Source organism: Lycium ferocissimum, chromosome 8 (assembly GCF_029784015.1).
Source record: "Lycium ferocissimum isolate CSIRO_LF1 chromosome 8, AGI_CSIRO_Lferr_CH_V1, whole genome shotgun sequence".
In the NCBI taxonomy this organism is placed as follows: domain Eukaryota; kingdom Viridiplantae; phylum Streptophyta; class Magnoliopsida; order Solanales; family Solanaceae; genus Lycium; species Lycium ferocissimum.
In genome coordinates, this window is record NC_081349.1 from 33,193,843 (window position 1) to 33,210,272 (window position 16,430).

The following is a 16,430-nucleotide window of genomic DNA, read 5'->3' on the forward strand; positions in this document are numbered from 1 at the left end:
GGTCCACAGTGACCCCATGTTTTGAGATGCATATTGATAATACCCAAAAAAAAAAAATCCAGTATCAGTTGTAAACAAACTGTGGAAAGTACTTAGACAAGCCTTTATGGGCACTCGTAGGGGTGTTCATGGTTCGGTTTGGATCGGTTATTGATTAAAATCATAACCAAATCAATTTAGTCGGTTTTTAAATGTCTAAAACCATAATCAAACCAAATAAATTAATAACCATCGGTTTGGTTATTGTTGGGTTGGTTCGGTTTGGTTCGATTTTTCAGTTTATGACTAGCAGCCATGAGACTTATCAGTAAAATATTAAAAAGTTGAAAAAGACATGTCTTTTTTTTTGTTCAAACGATAACTTTTATTTATAGTTTAAGGTGGACCGACATACATCATAGAAACATTTTATTTTATTAATTGATAATTGTAGTATTCAAGTTCTTAAAGTTCTTAAACTATTACATATAGAGTTAAAAACTAACTTAGTAGTGACTGCACTATTTTTGTCATCTTAATGCACATACCTGGAAATAAAGTAGAGGATAGGAGCTTTTAGTTGTTGTTATAAACATTCATATTAATTAAACATAAAGACTACCTAAAATGAAAATGAAAATATATGAAATAAGAAAACTTTGTGTAATGATCTCAAACTTTGGGGCAGTACTTGCATTTTGCCCTCAATTCTCTCATTTTATTAAAAAAAAATTGTGTAATGATCCCAAACTTCAGATGTTTTTCTATCATTATCTCCAAGGCTAGGGTCTCGACTACAAGGAGTTGTTCTTTTCTACTTTTTAGGAGGATTACTCACGGAAGAAGTATTAGGACATTACCATATGCTTGAGTTGTAGCAAATGCTGATGTTACTGAAGTATCTTCTATAGGAACCTCCAAATCTACAATCTCTGTCCTTTTCATATTTTTCATATTAGAAGTTTAGGACCCATTCGTTAAGAAAAAAAGAAAATTATAAATTCGAAAAAAAAAAAAAAAAAAGAAACAACCCTAAAATCAAATGGGCGACAAAGAAAGGCTAAAAATTTAAGTTAAAGGAACATTAGACTCTAACGTGAGCTTACGGTAGTAGGTTTACACTTAACACTTACAGAGTTAAAAGACTTAAAGACATGAGCTTGGACATATTTTTAAAAACATGGGCCTTAAACAATCATGTGAAATAAGTAGACCAAAAATTAAATTAATGATTAAAAGGTATAAAATATTTATAATTATTTATGAAAAACTAATATTATACTTATAAAAAATTATAAAATTTATGTATATAATTTATCGGTTTTGGTTCGGTTATTTATTCGGTTATTTTAATGAACCATAACCAAACCAAATATTATCAGTTTTTTTAAAATTTAAAACCAAATCAAACCAAAACCAAACCAAATGTCAATTTTTTTATTACGGTTTGGTTAAATTTTTCATTTGGTTTTGATTTTAACAAAACGTGGCTTGACTCTAGGAAACCTTGGGATGTTAACGGCAAGCATTTCTCTTACTAATTAGTCCCAAGTCTTTTATCTCATGCCCAAGTATCACACTATCATTTTTTTAGAAGTTTAAATGAAAATGAAAAATCTTGTTTAACCAATGGTAGTCTGTCATAATGTTGGTAATAGTATAATAAATTATAGTTGGTAGTCGATTATAATTTTTTTGTGGTGGTAGATGTGAACATCTCGTTTTATTTAAGGAAATTCAAGATACTTTATTAGAGTTAGAGTTATAAATATTGGCCAATTAATGATACTCTCTGCTTGTCCATTCTCGATAGAATTGTCCAATAACATCAAGCATTTAAACAAACTCTAGACAAAATATTAAGGAGACCACTCTTCAATTTACTAACCTTCTGGTCTAATCCTAGATCGCCACACCTTTCTATCTAGGGTCATGTATTTAGTAAGCTGAGGTTGTGTCATGTCCCGCCTAATCACCTTCTCTCAGTTCTTTCGGCTTACCCAACCTCTCCTAACTCCCGTAATAGCCAAATTCTCATACCTCCTTACTATCGCATCCACACATCTTCATCTTCACATGCCCGAACCATCTCAGTCTCGCTTCCCTCATCTTGTCCGCCACAAGAGCTACTTCCACCTTACCCTGTATAACTTCATTTCTAATCATATCTCTCCTAGTAGCCGCACATACTATCTGAGCAATTGAGCATCCTCATCTCCGCTACATTCATCTTCTAAATGTGGGCGTTCTTGACTAGCCAGCACTCTGCCCCAGACTAATCCGCTATACCAAAACTAGATATTCAATTTTACCTGTTCGATTTGAAAAATTAAGAGATAATTTACCATTTTGCCCTTGTTTCTAAGAATTATTCATTTACCAACATTTAGATGACTTATACTTCCACAGATCATTGTTACTTGTTCACTATACTAAAATTAAATTTTCAGTTTACTTGTCCACGTTAGCATATCAAGAGAAAAACAATATTTATTTCTTGTTTTATCCTTAATATTAACTACTCATTTTCCAAATGAAACTACACACCAATTCATATGAATATTATGGTGAAGTATGTAATTCATTTATTAAATTTTAATGCACACGCAAAATCCGTTATGGACAAGAAAAAGTGATTGGAGAGAGAAATAATTAGGGGTGAGTATTTTTTTTTCTTACGGGATCGACGACGAGTTTTGTGAGCCAACTAGGGTTCCGGAGAGCCGCAGGAGGGCAATCGTACGATTAGTTTGGTTCGTACGGAGCGGTGCGTCTACGATGTTGTGAAGTAGAGCGAGGTCAGCATGGACTAGGATAACAAATGCGTTTGTCATTAATCCGTTCAAATTTAGATGAGTTGGGCGGGTCTTGTTTTCATGTGCTACTTGTTCTGCGGATGGTTTATCCAAATATCTCTTTACATAATACCGTTTGGACTTTATCCCTATTTTGAAAAAGTTGTACAAATATAACCTCTAAGAACTTATCCTTTCGGATAACATTGGATTACTTGCTCATATGTTTGCTTAACCTTACAAATAATACATTAGAATATAATTCAATGTACAAAACAAATCGTAATTTAATGTCTTCTCACAAGTTGTTAAATTGCTCAAAAATAATTTTTTAAAAGCTGATTTAAGTTTATAAATTATTAAAAAACATAAAAAAAGAGCGGCTAAGTAGGTGTTTGGCCCTTAGGATTTCGGAGTCTAATTTCAAATCAGCATTTTTTTAATGAAATTTGCATAAAATTTTAACTTTAACTTCATATCTTATCATGATTTCAAATCTCAAATTCAAAAAAAAAAAAAAGGATTTGAGATTCCAAATTATGATTTTAAATTTTTTTAAATGTAAAACTTGACCCATAAATTTATATTTTGTAAAAAAAGATTCATAAGTAGGTAGATATATTTTTAAAATGTAAAACTTGACTCAAAATAATAATGTGTGTTCGTCTTCTTGGTCATCTGATCAGGAAATGCATGCTCGACCTGAAGAGATTGTCCGTATCATGTGGGAGGATTATATTAAAGAGTAGTTACACTAGAACTCATGTTCAATTTTTCTTTTTACTATCAATAGCTGTTGTATTTCTTTAGAATGACGTTCTGGTAGCGTATTAACTTTGTTATGAACGATCGTTTGCTTATTTAGTAAGATTGTATTAAAATTGGGGAAGTTTTGATAGTTTTCACAACTTGTAAGATTTTCATGTTATGCGGAAAAAAACAACTTAAAAAATTCTAATTGCATGCCCATACAAAACTTCAATTTAAAATCGACTTAGAATTGGATTGGCAAACGAGGCCTAAAGGACATGTTTTCGAAATTTTTCTAGTGTTTCCCCGCCCCTATCCACTTAAAGTCATTTTGTGGTTAAAATAAGCTCAAAAAAATAATTGGGCCCATTTGACTTAGCTTATCTAAAGGGGCAATTCGCAGAATTGCCCTTCTTTTGGGGTGATCTTTAAATTTTGCCCCTCATATTTAAAAACTTTAAATTTTGCCCTTCGTTAAATTCCATGGGTTTCAGGTTCGAACCCCCACACAGTCAAATTTTTTAAAAAAACTCAACAATTTTTTTTTGAGTAAACATACTTGTTCTAAAGCCGGATCCGGATATTTATGTCTTACGATGAGACTTGGCATAAGTATGCCGGTTCATAAAAAATTTGATAATTATTTTTAAAGTCATGCCGGATCCTGTAGATAAAAGTTTGTCCGTTAAAAGTATATATACACACCCTTGTTAAGGAATTACCAAACTTATGCCGATGGGGGCATACTTATGCCTTATGGGCAAACTTTGCCTTGAGGCAAATCACTTCCCCTATCATTTTTTTTCCACATCTGTTTTGCTCGATTACAATCAATTATTAATTTAGTCTGAGTAAATTTTGCTTAGTTTAAACCTTTATGTTTCTCTGAATATGATGTGCTAAGGTGTTCACTTCGCCTTGGGATAAGTTTAATCTCGAAAATGGCTTATCTTTTAGATAAGACCAATGGTTTTGTGCTAGTATAAAGACTAACGTTTTGTGTTCTTGTATTCATGTAGCTTTCAAAATGTTTGCCAGAGTTATTTTTAGTTTCAGTTTTTTCCTTCCTTGTTCTTGTTTCCTGCCAATGAGTGTGCGTTTAAATGTTGTTCTCTTTAGTTAAAATGTTTTCCTAGCTAAAAATGCGTTATTTTTAACTGCTTTGGATGCTTTTTATTTTATTTTATTAAGATGTTACTACTTGATAATCATGTAGTATTAATCAAAGGAAAAAGTTTTGGACAGGGAAAGAATGCTACTGTTTAAATTTCAATCCATCCCAAAGTAATCTGTTGATCCTCTCCTTATGATTCTAGAGTGATCCCCTGTTTAAGAGTGTATCAATGAATGTGCTTATTAGCTATTTTGAGGCAAAGTTAATAAGGCAAAGTTTAAATTTTGTATGCCCCCTCCGGCAGACTTTTAGTTATGTTTAACTAAAAGTCTAAAGGTCGACTTTCTTTGAGGGCAGATTTTTAGTTATGTGGATCCGGATAACTTTAACTTTTTCTTAAAGATTGTATCTTTGAGATCCGGCATACACTCCCAGATAATAGCCATTCAAGCCTTGCGAAATTATTTTTTTTATTTTATGCACGAGAGGGGTTGAACTCAACTTCATGTATTCGCCCATCTTTCCAAGAAAGGGCAAAATTTAAAGACCACAAATTTGAGGCAAAATTTATAGACCACCCCAAACGAAGGGCAATCCGCGCAAAAAAAAGATCTAAAAAACTTATAGACAAAAAATACATTATTTCACCAACTTTTTTTTTTTTTTTAACTTATGATCTTAGCCTTTTATAGGCATAAGCCCATCCAAACAGGCTCTTAAAGTCTATTTGAATTGGCTTATTTTAGGTGTTGTTAAGCCAAAATAACTTTTAAGCACTTTTATAGTGTTTAAGTAAAATAAAAAAATATTTTTAATCATTTATTTTTATTTCAAAATAATAAAAATAAATCAAAAGTCATAAACTAGAATTCTCAAGTCATAATCTCTTCTGTAGATGAAAAAGATACGTATCCCAAAAATAAAAAAAGTATACTCCTTTTCCTGGTCACACGAGCACTACTCCAACTCAATAATTTTTCCGACGATCGTACGGTCACTATTCTCCGGTGATGTCTCTCATCACTCCTCCACCGATAGATGTAAATAATCTTCATCTTCATCTCTCTTTAATTTTTACTCTGTTATTTCATTTGCTTTTACAGTTTTACTCTGCTTTGCGTTTTTTTTGTTTACAGCCTAAAATTTCTTTTAAAAATTATGTTATTACTGAACTTATTAGCTGTTTGCTGTGTGTATTCACTTCGTTTTTACAGTTTCTCTCTGCTTTGCTGCTTTGCGTATTTTTTGCTAACAGTAGCTTTTCTCGGTGTAGTTTTGTAAATAAATGTGCTGAATATAGTCCGATGATAACACGGTGTGAAATTTACCTACAATTTCTTTTAAAAATGCGATTGTTACTGTTTCTGTGTGTATTCACTTTGTTTTTACAGTTTCACTATGCTTTGCGTATTTTTTGCTTACAGTAGCTTTTCTCGGTGTAGTTTTGTAAATAAATGTGCTGAATATAGTCTGATGTGATTGCGGCGTGAAATTTTACTTCTGAATTTATTAGCTTGTTGGTTGTTGTGTGTGTATTCACTTTGTTTTTACAGTTTTTCTCTGCTTTGTGTTTTTTTTTTGCTTACAGTAGCCTTTTGAAAATAAATGTGTTGAATATAGTCCGTTGTGTTTACTGTGTGAAGTTGACCTAAAAATTCTTTTGACAATGCGATTGTTATTGATTTTATTTTGCTGTGTTGCTGTGTGTATTCACTTTGTTCTTACAGTTTCACTCTGCTTTGCGTATTTTCTGCTTACAGTAGCTTTTCTCGGTGTAGTTTTCTAAATAAATGTGTTGAACATAGTCTGCTGTGATTGCAATGTGAAGTTGACCTAAAATTTCTTTTCAAAAATGCCATTTCTACTAAATATATTAGCTGTGTTGCTGTGTGTATTCACCTTGTTTCTACAATTTTTCTCTGTTTTACGTATTTTTTGTTTTGTTTAAAGTAGCTGTGTTTGGTGTAGTTTGAAATTATTGATTTTGTTTTTTATATATAGCTGCTGGATTTAGTCTGCTGTGATTGTGGTGTGAAATTGACCTAAAATTTCTTTAAATTGCGACACTGACTGAATTTATTTGCAGTGTTGCTGTGTGAATGTCACGATGCAATTCTGAAAAGCCGTGACCGGCACTTAATGAGCACCTCTTAATAAGACTTTTGCAAACTATATAAATAACCGTCATCCTATATAAACATAATCTAAGTAGCAAAAGTCAAATTAGTGAACGCTACAAACCCAACATCCTCATACACAGTGTTTGGAGCATCTAAGACTATCCATCGGTAAGTAGTACTTCCAGCTGTCGGATTATGTCTGATCTTAGACAAATTCGGGAATTTGATGAATTGTCAGTCTGTATATTTGCCAACAAGGAAGCGGAAGTTGGAGCGAAAACTATGCAAAACTTTTTTTGACATAGGTCATGGTTGAGCATCCAAGACTATCCATCTGTGGGTAGTGCTTGTCTATCACTTATGTTTGATCTTAGGCCGTGGGAAATTTGATGAATTCTGGTTTATGTGCTTTGGCAATGATTCACTGTTCAAACTTCTAAAATATTCAAACCCGTATATGCTTGTTTATATTCGTGAAAGCGACAAGGGAAAAAACTAAATGCAATGTGGATAAGGACATAGCCTAGCATCTTTGGGTGGGAATCTACTCAATACTACTGATTTAGTTTCTCATTCTACTGGTCCAGTCATAGTATCTTTTATCAACCTCAATTTTCAGATAAGACTGAGAAAGAGCAAGAAGAAAAGAAACAAAAGGGAAAGGAGAAACAAGAGGCTTGTCTCTACACAATCATCAAGGTCTTTTCAACTTTTTGTCTCTATCCTTTACTTCTTGCATTCTTTATATTTAGGAACCTTTTTACTGAAATTAGTCATTTGATTTTTCAGGTAGCTCGTGATGAAGACCTAGGTGAACAAATTGGGAAGGAGATTTATTTTGATCTTGTGGACCATGATAAAGTGCGTACTTTTCGTATTCAGAAACAGATGCCATTTACTCAATTCAAGGTACATTTATCATTCTGTTGCATTTCGTTTTCTGACGAGCAGTTGTAAGTACTGCATGAGAATGAATTCAGTTTGCCCTTGTTTAATAAAGAGGTGTCATGTGAAATTTCCTGCTTCTACAACTTGAAATATGGAATGTAAACTTTCTTTACTTGTGTTTTATATTGAGTTAAAAGATAAAACTTCAAATTCTGAGCGCTAATGCAGGTAAAAAAAAAAAAAAAAAACAGAGGAGAATACAAACAATCATAAAAACTGAGAAAAAGGAGTTCTAATGGTTAGGTGGTGAGGGTTCACAAAATTATTTTGGCTCTCTCAGCAGATGAGATAAACATATGTCATTGGTCAATCAATGTAAGTCTTTAAGTATGGCACGTGTCTGATGGAACATTTGTTTCCAGGAGGAAGTTGCTCAGGCATTTGGTATACCAGTGCAATTTCAACGTTACTGGCTATGGGCAAAACGCCAGAACCACACTTATCGGCCTGATCGCGCATTGACAGCTCAAGAGGAAATTCAACCCGTAAGTTCTGTCTGGCAAGCCTATCTTTCTGCAGTGTGCTCTTCGTCTGAGTTATGACTGCAGCTTTACTGGTGATATTCTTTGTATATTTCATGTTTGGTCTTCCACAAAATTTGTTCTCCTTGGCTTATCCATCACATGCAAGAAAAGAATGATCTTAGCATGATAGTAATCTTGTAGTGGTGTGAAGCCACCCTGCATTACCCATCATTCCTTATATGATCTAAGCCCTTAAAAGGAATTTATTCTTCAGCTATGTGGGACTGTTTGATTCATTAATTCCTCGTGCTTGATGTGCCACAAGTCCATTGCCGCCACCCCCCACGCCAAAAAAAAAAGAAAAAGAAAAAAAGGAAACTCCGCCCCACTTTCCGAACATGATTTTCGATTGAAGATATTGGGACTCCTCTGGTCCAGTTTCTTGTAGCGTGACAATTGTGGCTGGTATTGAGATCATTCAGTCTTGTAACTTTTCTCTCTTTTTTTTTTTTTTTGGGATAACTGTGGTGTCCGGGACAGCTTGCGTGTCTTGGAATCTTTCTTCTGTAGTGCATGGGTTCTACTATCTGCTAAAGGACGGGAGTGCTTGATTAACTTGGTGTTAATGATCTTGCATGATGTACTTTCAGGTTGGTGAACTGAGAGAGGTTTCAAACAAATGGAACAATGATGAGCTAAAACTTTTTCTGGAAGTAGACTTATGCCTGGTAATGCATCCCTTGCTTACTTGTCTTCCGTTTTGGTGATTAACTTGTTGCATGTTTTCTCTGTGAGGCTTTATTCTGCATGTTTTGCTTTTGCATTTTATATTTTGTTTTGTGTATCCTTGCAGGATTTGCGACCTTTATCTCAACCAGGGAAGATGATCAAGGAAGAAATCCTTCTATTTTTCAAACTTTATGACCCTCTGAAAGAGAAGATAAGGTATTACATTTACTTCTCAATCGCTGGAATTACTTTCACTAATGTAGTGATTTGCATGTTTGATTTTGGGATTTCCTCGTTTATTTTGAGTAAATACGATTGCATGAAAAGGTGCTTTGTACTTTTACTTGATCTAGCTGTTTAAATCAGACATCGTAGAGAATTGAATGTGACACTGTAGTTAGCATGAGTGTACACAAAAAGGTGGAAAAGCCTTGGTCAAAACTTGGACTTGACGAGCCACAATATTAATAGGGTTAATTCTCCATTTAATGAATTTAAAACTTGAACTGCTGTTTAATTCCAACTGCTTGGGGCCGCATATATGAGAAACCATGATACGGATGAGGTTTTTTTGGTCTTTCTCTGTTTGATTTCCTTTTTGTTGTCAGGTATGTTGGGCGGCTTTTTGTAAAAGGAAGTGGAAAGCCGCTGGAGATATTACCAAGGCTGAATGAGTTGGCTGGCTTTTCCCCTGATGAAGAAATTGAACTCTTTGAGGTTAGTTTTCCTTCTCTTGCTACCAATTTCTTAACTCTTAGCATATGGTATGTGATTTTCAGGTTTTGTTATTGACAGGAAATAAAATTTGAACCCAATGTGATGTGTGAACAGATTGACAGTATGCTGAGTTTTCGTGACTGCCAGGTATATGCAATCAATTGCCACTTTGCCAGTTGACACTTTAGGGTTTTTATGCATTTGTGGGTGTATTTCAATAGTTTTTTCTGCTGGATTTATTAGCAATGAAATTTTCTTATGCGATATTCCTCTGGCTTTGCAGCTAGAAGATGGGGATATAATTTGCTTTCAGAAATCCCTTCGAAATCAATGCGGTGAACAATATCGCTTTCCTGTGGTTCCTTCATTCTTGAAGTACGTGCACAATCGCCAGGTATATGCGGCACACTTTATAGGAAAAGAGTAACAGAAGTGGAGTTAGATTGGAAAAATGGGGAAGAAAGGGAAAGTCGTCGTAATTTAAGAAGTACCCGTTGGAAATCACTTATTGTCGTACTTTTTTTTTTTTTTGGCTTTATTTGGTGGCCTTTTGCAATATTTTTTTTTGTTGGATTTATTGTTGCTGAATTTAATCTGTTCTATTGCTCCAAGAATTCACTTTCTTTACAGTTTCATTCTGTTTTGCTTGTTTTTTGTTCAAAGCTGCTTTGCTGGGTGGAGTTTATTGATATTTTGGATGACTATGTGCTGAGTTTAATAATTTGATGCTACTGCGGTGTATGCTTTACCTAATATCTCTCTCTGTAAATGTGAAAGATTAATCAAATTTGTCCAGCTTTGTTGGATCGAATTTTGATACTTTGCTTTGTTTTTGGCAGCCAGAAGAACACAAAATTATTGTTCCTACTTCTGATTTTCCTACTAAGGAACCTCAGACGATCGAAGGTATCTCACCTACTTTTACACACACACAGACACAAACACACGCACACATTCTTTATATAGAATAATACGTTTGTTTTTTTTTATTTGATGTATAGTTCCTTGTGCCGATTATTTATTATTTAACATCACTTTTCTTACACCACTAGTGGAATAGATGTGAATGGCTGCACATCTTTACATTGATTGAATTGTATTATGTGTTATGTTGCACTAATTACTTATCAGTATTAGAATGAAATGGAGCCGAATTGAGCAAAATATGTAGAGGATTCATATCATCGACCCCAACAAGTTTGGGATTGATGCTTTTGTTTGTTTGACTGATATCATATTATTTGTCCGTCTTTCAAAAAAATTGCACATTTTATTTTATGGCAGTTGCACCAGTGGACACGCCACGCAAGGTGGATGATCCGGCATCAGCCTGGTTCACATGGACTGTCAACAATTTTTCAAGGTTGAATGTGGAGAAGTTGTACTCTGATGCTTTCTGTGTTGGAGGATATGAATGGTAATTTTTTTCAACATCCCATTTTTAGTGGATTACTTTACAAATTTAATGGGGATATGATAATGATGTACTATATGGTGCATTGTGTCTTGCAGGAGGATACTGATATTCCCAAAAGGGAACAAAAAAAGGAACATTACAGACCATTTATCAATGTATTTGGATGTGGCAGATGCTGCAACATTGCCTGATGGTTGGAGTATATATGCACGGTTTAGCTTAGCTGTTCTTGATCAAATTCATGACAAGTTCACAGTGAGAAAAGGTCAGAGATCTCATTTGTTGTATAAAAGATAAGAATTTTTTGCATGAGTTTAAGATGACGGATAATCTATAGGTTATCTAACATCTGCATATTTAAGCCGTTTGAATAAGGCTTTGTTGTGTTGTATTTTCTGATTTTCCTCATAACCTTCATACTTTAGATTTTTCTTAACGTATTCAGGTAGTATTTTGCACTTACTTTTGATTTTTCTTTTCATCCTTAAGGAACGAAGTAATAAATGAACTTCCACCCATGTATTATAGTTTGGATATTTTAATAACAAAACACGTGATTTAGTTTTTCATTTGGCTGTTTATTTCAAGAAGTACTCCAACAATGGCAGCAAAGCTAACTCATTCCAACAGATTAACTGTATACTTTTCTTTTCTTTTGGTGTAAGGAGGAATTTGTAAATGATGCAGAATCCATACTGCTCTGAGAATCCCCATAAGATTGGAAAGGGATCTGTCTTTTGCTTTTTACTCACCTGTAATTACTTTCAATGGTTTCTCCCTTTGAGGGCCTGTGTTTATGTCATTGCGTATTGTGATTTGATTAGTTGAAGTGCTGACTGTTGTTTAATGTTGTGACTCTTATGGCAGAGACTCGACACCATTTTAATGAAGGGGACAGTCACTGTTTTGTTTAATGTTCATGCCTCTTACTGAACTAAATCACCAGTTTAATGCAAGTGAGAGTGACTGGGGTTTCAAATCATTCATGCCTCTTACTGAACTAAATGATCCTGGAAGAGGTCATCTTGTGGGTGATACAGTGATAATTGAAGCTGATGTTGCCGTCCGTAAAGTCATTGATCAGTGAAAGTCTTAAGTAAGGATCTATGCATCACCAATGTCAAGAAATTCATTTCTCCACTAAACATTTACTAATTTGTTAAATTTACTGTCATTTCATAGTAGTAGCTATTTAGACAGGCTACTATGCAATTCATAAAATCACACCAATCCTTTTTTATTTCTCATCCGATGTTCTGTACTCACATCGGCCGACTAATTCTGATTCACGCCGCGTAAGACTCATTAAATGGCAAAACGCTTCCTATAGATGTTTTCCATACACGGGGCTTGAATCTAAGACTACTGGTTAAGGATGGATCCTTTAGTAGTAAGATCACATTACTTATTCATCCATTTTACTTGAATGCAGGTCATTTATTGATAGGCTAGGGCCTAGGAGGACCACTGCTCAGGCCTCAGAGTCAGGGATAGTTATCGGGAGCAGAATGGGGTAGTGGACTTACATCGAAAGGAAGAGCTGGAAAACAACTTTTTGATCATTTTGTGTATATGCTATTTCCTTCTGTGTCTGCTTGGAAGCTTTATTAGCTTAAGCAAACAAATTAGCACCACTTTTGTTAGGCAGTTATGGGATAATCCTACTACTTCAGTTTATGACTGCTTCGCATGAACTAGGTCCTCAGTGACCCCATGTTTTGTTACGTTGCATATTACTTTACTACTATTTAGAAGAGGGAGTTGGGGCACTTTTCGTCGTCCGTTTGTGGACCCCCATAAAAAAAAAAAAAAATTTAAAATTTTTTTGGGCCCCATATTAATCAACCCTAAAAAAAAAAAAATTTTTTTTGGGCCCCATATTAATCAAGCCCTAAAAAAAAAAATTGTGGGCCCCATATTAAACAACATCGAGTATTAAAAAAAAGTGGAACTCACCACATCCAAAATCAGAGGAAAAAAAAAGTGGACCCCATATTAACAAAATCAAAGAATATCAAAAAAAAAAAAGTGAATCCCATATTTAAAAAATAAACACCGTTAAAAAAAATGTGGGCCCCATATTAAACACGATGCGTATTCGCAGTTAAAACACTAATATAACAAAACATTTAGATACGAAGTAAGACAAACTATAATGTTATATTAATCGTATTTGAACATAGTCTATATATATATATATATGCATAAAAATAGTGCAAACTAATAATGTCCAAAAGGGTGGGCCCCATACTAAATAACACCAAGAATATAAAAAATAAAAATAAAAAAAGGAAGAAACTATATAAAACATGGGTTTAGACTCATGCTTCATCGTCCGTTGTCCCTTAAAAAAAAAAAAAGGGGTGGGCCCCATACTAAATAACACCGAGCAAAAAAAAATTGGAACTCACCATCTCCAAACTCATGGAAAAAAATAAAGTGGACCCCATATTAATGAAATCAAGCAATATTAAAAAAAAAAAAAAATTGAACCCCATATTAAAAAAAATATAATATTAAAAAAGAAGTACGACTTTTTATTCGTAGCAAACACTAATATAACAAAGTTTTTTAGATACAGAAGACAAACTACAATGTTATATTAATCGTGTTTTGAACATATTATATTTATATATATTATATGCATAAAAATAAGTGAAAACTAATAATGTCCAAAAAAAAAAAAAAGTGCACCCCATAAAGGGTGGACCCCATACTAAACAACATCAAGCAATATATATATAAAAAAAAAAAAAAAAAAGAGAACCCACCATCTCCAAACTCACGATAAAAAAAAGTGGACCCTATATTAACAAAATCAAGCAATATAAAAAATAAGTGAACCCCAAAAAAAAAAAAATTTTTTTTGGGCCCCATATTAATCAAGCCCTAAAAAAAAATTGTGGGCCCCATATTAAACAACATCGAGTATTAAAAAAAAGTGGAACTCACCACATCCAAAATCGTAGGAAAAAAGTGGACCCCATATTAACAAAATCAAGCAATATTGAAAAAAAAAAGTGAATCCCATATTTAAAAAACAAACACTGTTAAAAAAAATGTGGGCCCCATATTAAACACGATGCGTATTCGTAGCAAACACTAATATAACAAAGATTTAGATACGAAGCACAAACTACAATGTTATATTAATCGTATTTTGAACATAGTTTATATATATATATATATATATGCATAAAAATAAATAAGAAACTAATAACGTCCAAAAGGGCCCCATACTAAATAACACCAAGCAATATAAAAAATAAAAATAAAAAAAGGAAGAAACTATATAAAGCATGGTTTAGACTCATGCTTCATCGTCCGTTGTCCCTTAAAAAAAAAGGGGTGGGCCCCATACTAAATAACACCGAGCAAAAAAAAAAATTGAAACTCACCATCTCCAAACTCATGGAAAAAAATAAAGTGGACCCCATATTAATGAAATCAAGCAATATTTAAAAAAAAAAAATTGAACCCCATATTAAAAAAAAATATAATATTAAAAAAAAGAAGTGCGTACTTTTTATTCGTAAAGAAACACTAATATAATAAAGTTTTTTAGATACGAGCACAAACTACAATGTTATATTAATCGTGTTTTGAACATAATATATGTATATATATTATATGCATAAAAATAGTACAAACTAATAATGTCCAAAAAAAAAAAGTGCACCCCATAAAGGGTGGACCCCATACTAAACAACATCAAGCAATATATATATATAAAAAAATAAAAAAAAAGGGAACCCACCATCTCCAAACTCACGATTAAAAAAAGTGAACCCCATATTAACAAAATCAAGAATATAAAAAATAAATGAACCCCATATTAAAAAAAAATAATGTCAAAAAAAAAGTGCGTACTTTGTATTCGTAAAACACTAATATAATAAAGTTTTAGATACGAAAGACAAACTACAATGTTATATTAATCGTGTTTTGAATATAGTGTGTGTGTGTGTGTGTGTGTGTGTGTGTATATATATATATATATGCATAAAAATAGTGCAAATTAATAATGTCAAAAAAAAAATGCACCCCATATTAAAAAATCAAACAATATTCATGTAATTTCCAAAGTATCTCATTTGAGTCAATAATGATATCTATTGCCACGTGCGTATCAATTCATTAGTGGGAGCAAATGAAATTGCTTTTCTTCAAAAGGTGTCAGAGGTAAACCATACAATTTTATTTCTTTTTTTATATTAGCCTCGAGATCTAATCTAGCCTATTAAACCGTCAGTATTTGCTATTCCGCCATGTCATTTATTTGTTATGTTTACTAAAATAAATATACTTAAAATATTTATATTTTAAAATAAGATAGAATTTAATTACTTTTTTTTTTATTTTTATTCTTACTCCAATAAATGTGAAAGAGATTAATGTCGTAGAAAAATATATATCAAATGGAAATCAAATAATGAATAAGGTAAATTAGTCAAATCATAATTCTAATCGACGTTTTCTTAAAAAACCATGCAAAAGACAACATGACAAGTAAAATGAGCTAAAACCGAGAATATTTACCAAAAATTAAAAAATAGTATTTCTTCGTTTAAATAGAAAATCAATTTCTACTTTGTTTTGTTTTAAACATGTAAAATTAATTTAATAATTTAAATTAGAATTATCCAAATCAAAATTTGATAAAAAATAATAAATATTTTACACTTTTAAATTAATCGAATTAAAATTAAAAGTATCACCTCGATGCTTAAATATTGCTATTGTTTTATCTCAAAGAGACAAAATAGTTTCTTTTTAAACAAGTCTTCTCTTTTAAAAATATTAATAAATTTGCCGATTTTATATTCATAGCAACCATTAGTATAATAAAGTTTTAGATACGGAAAGACAAACTACAATGTTATATTAATTGTGCTTTGAACATAATATATATATATATATATATATATATATAATCACCATTCAAAGACAACTATATACACATAGATGCACTATAATCTAAAGTATTGGGCCCGTGCGCAGCACGGGCATAGACCGCTAGTAAATATATAAAATTATCGTTAATCCAAAATCACTTGAAAATAAACTGTTGAAAGTACTTTTAGACGAGCCTTTATGAGCACTGGGATTTCTAGCAAGCATTTCCCTTATTAATTACTCCGAAGTCTTTTATCTCATGCCAAAGCGCTCTCCTATCTTTTTTAATCCTGTTATTTGTAGATTGTGAAAAAAAAGTTAGTATTTCCCCATTGGGGAATTAAATTTTGTCTAAACTCTTTATTCTATAAGATATCTTCACTTTTTTGACAAAATTTGAAGTTTATTTTCAATGAAATTGAGTGTTGAGAAACCTTTATCTCGACTCTTCGGACGGCTAAAATTCTTTTCTTTTTCCTAACAAGTGTATTCAAAAATATT

The 16,430-nt window shown here is 32.6% G+C and overlaps 1 long non-coding RNA gene and 1 pseudogene across 1 annotated transcript; both read left to right on the forward strand.

The window, feature by feature from the left end:
* LOC132068131 (ubiquitin C-terminal hydrolase 12-like) overlaps nucleotides 1-11,973 on the forward strand; it is a 43,168-nt pseudogene extending 31,195 nt beyond the window's left edge.
* A 550-nt stretch (nucleotides 11,974-12,523) lies between these two features.
* On the forward strand, nucleotides 12,524-16,098 carry LOC132068134 (uncharacterized). Its single transcript, XR_009417316.1, has 2 exons — nucleotides 12,524-12,758; nucleotides 16,046-16,098. It is a non-coding gene; the product is annotated as an uncharacterized LOC132068134 (long non-coding RNA).
* Nucleotides 16,099-16,430: the final 332 nt, after the last annotated feature.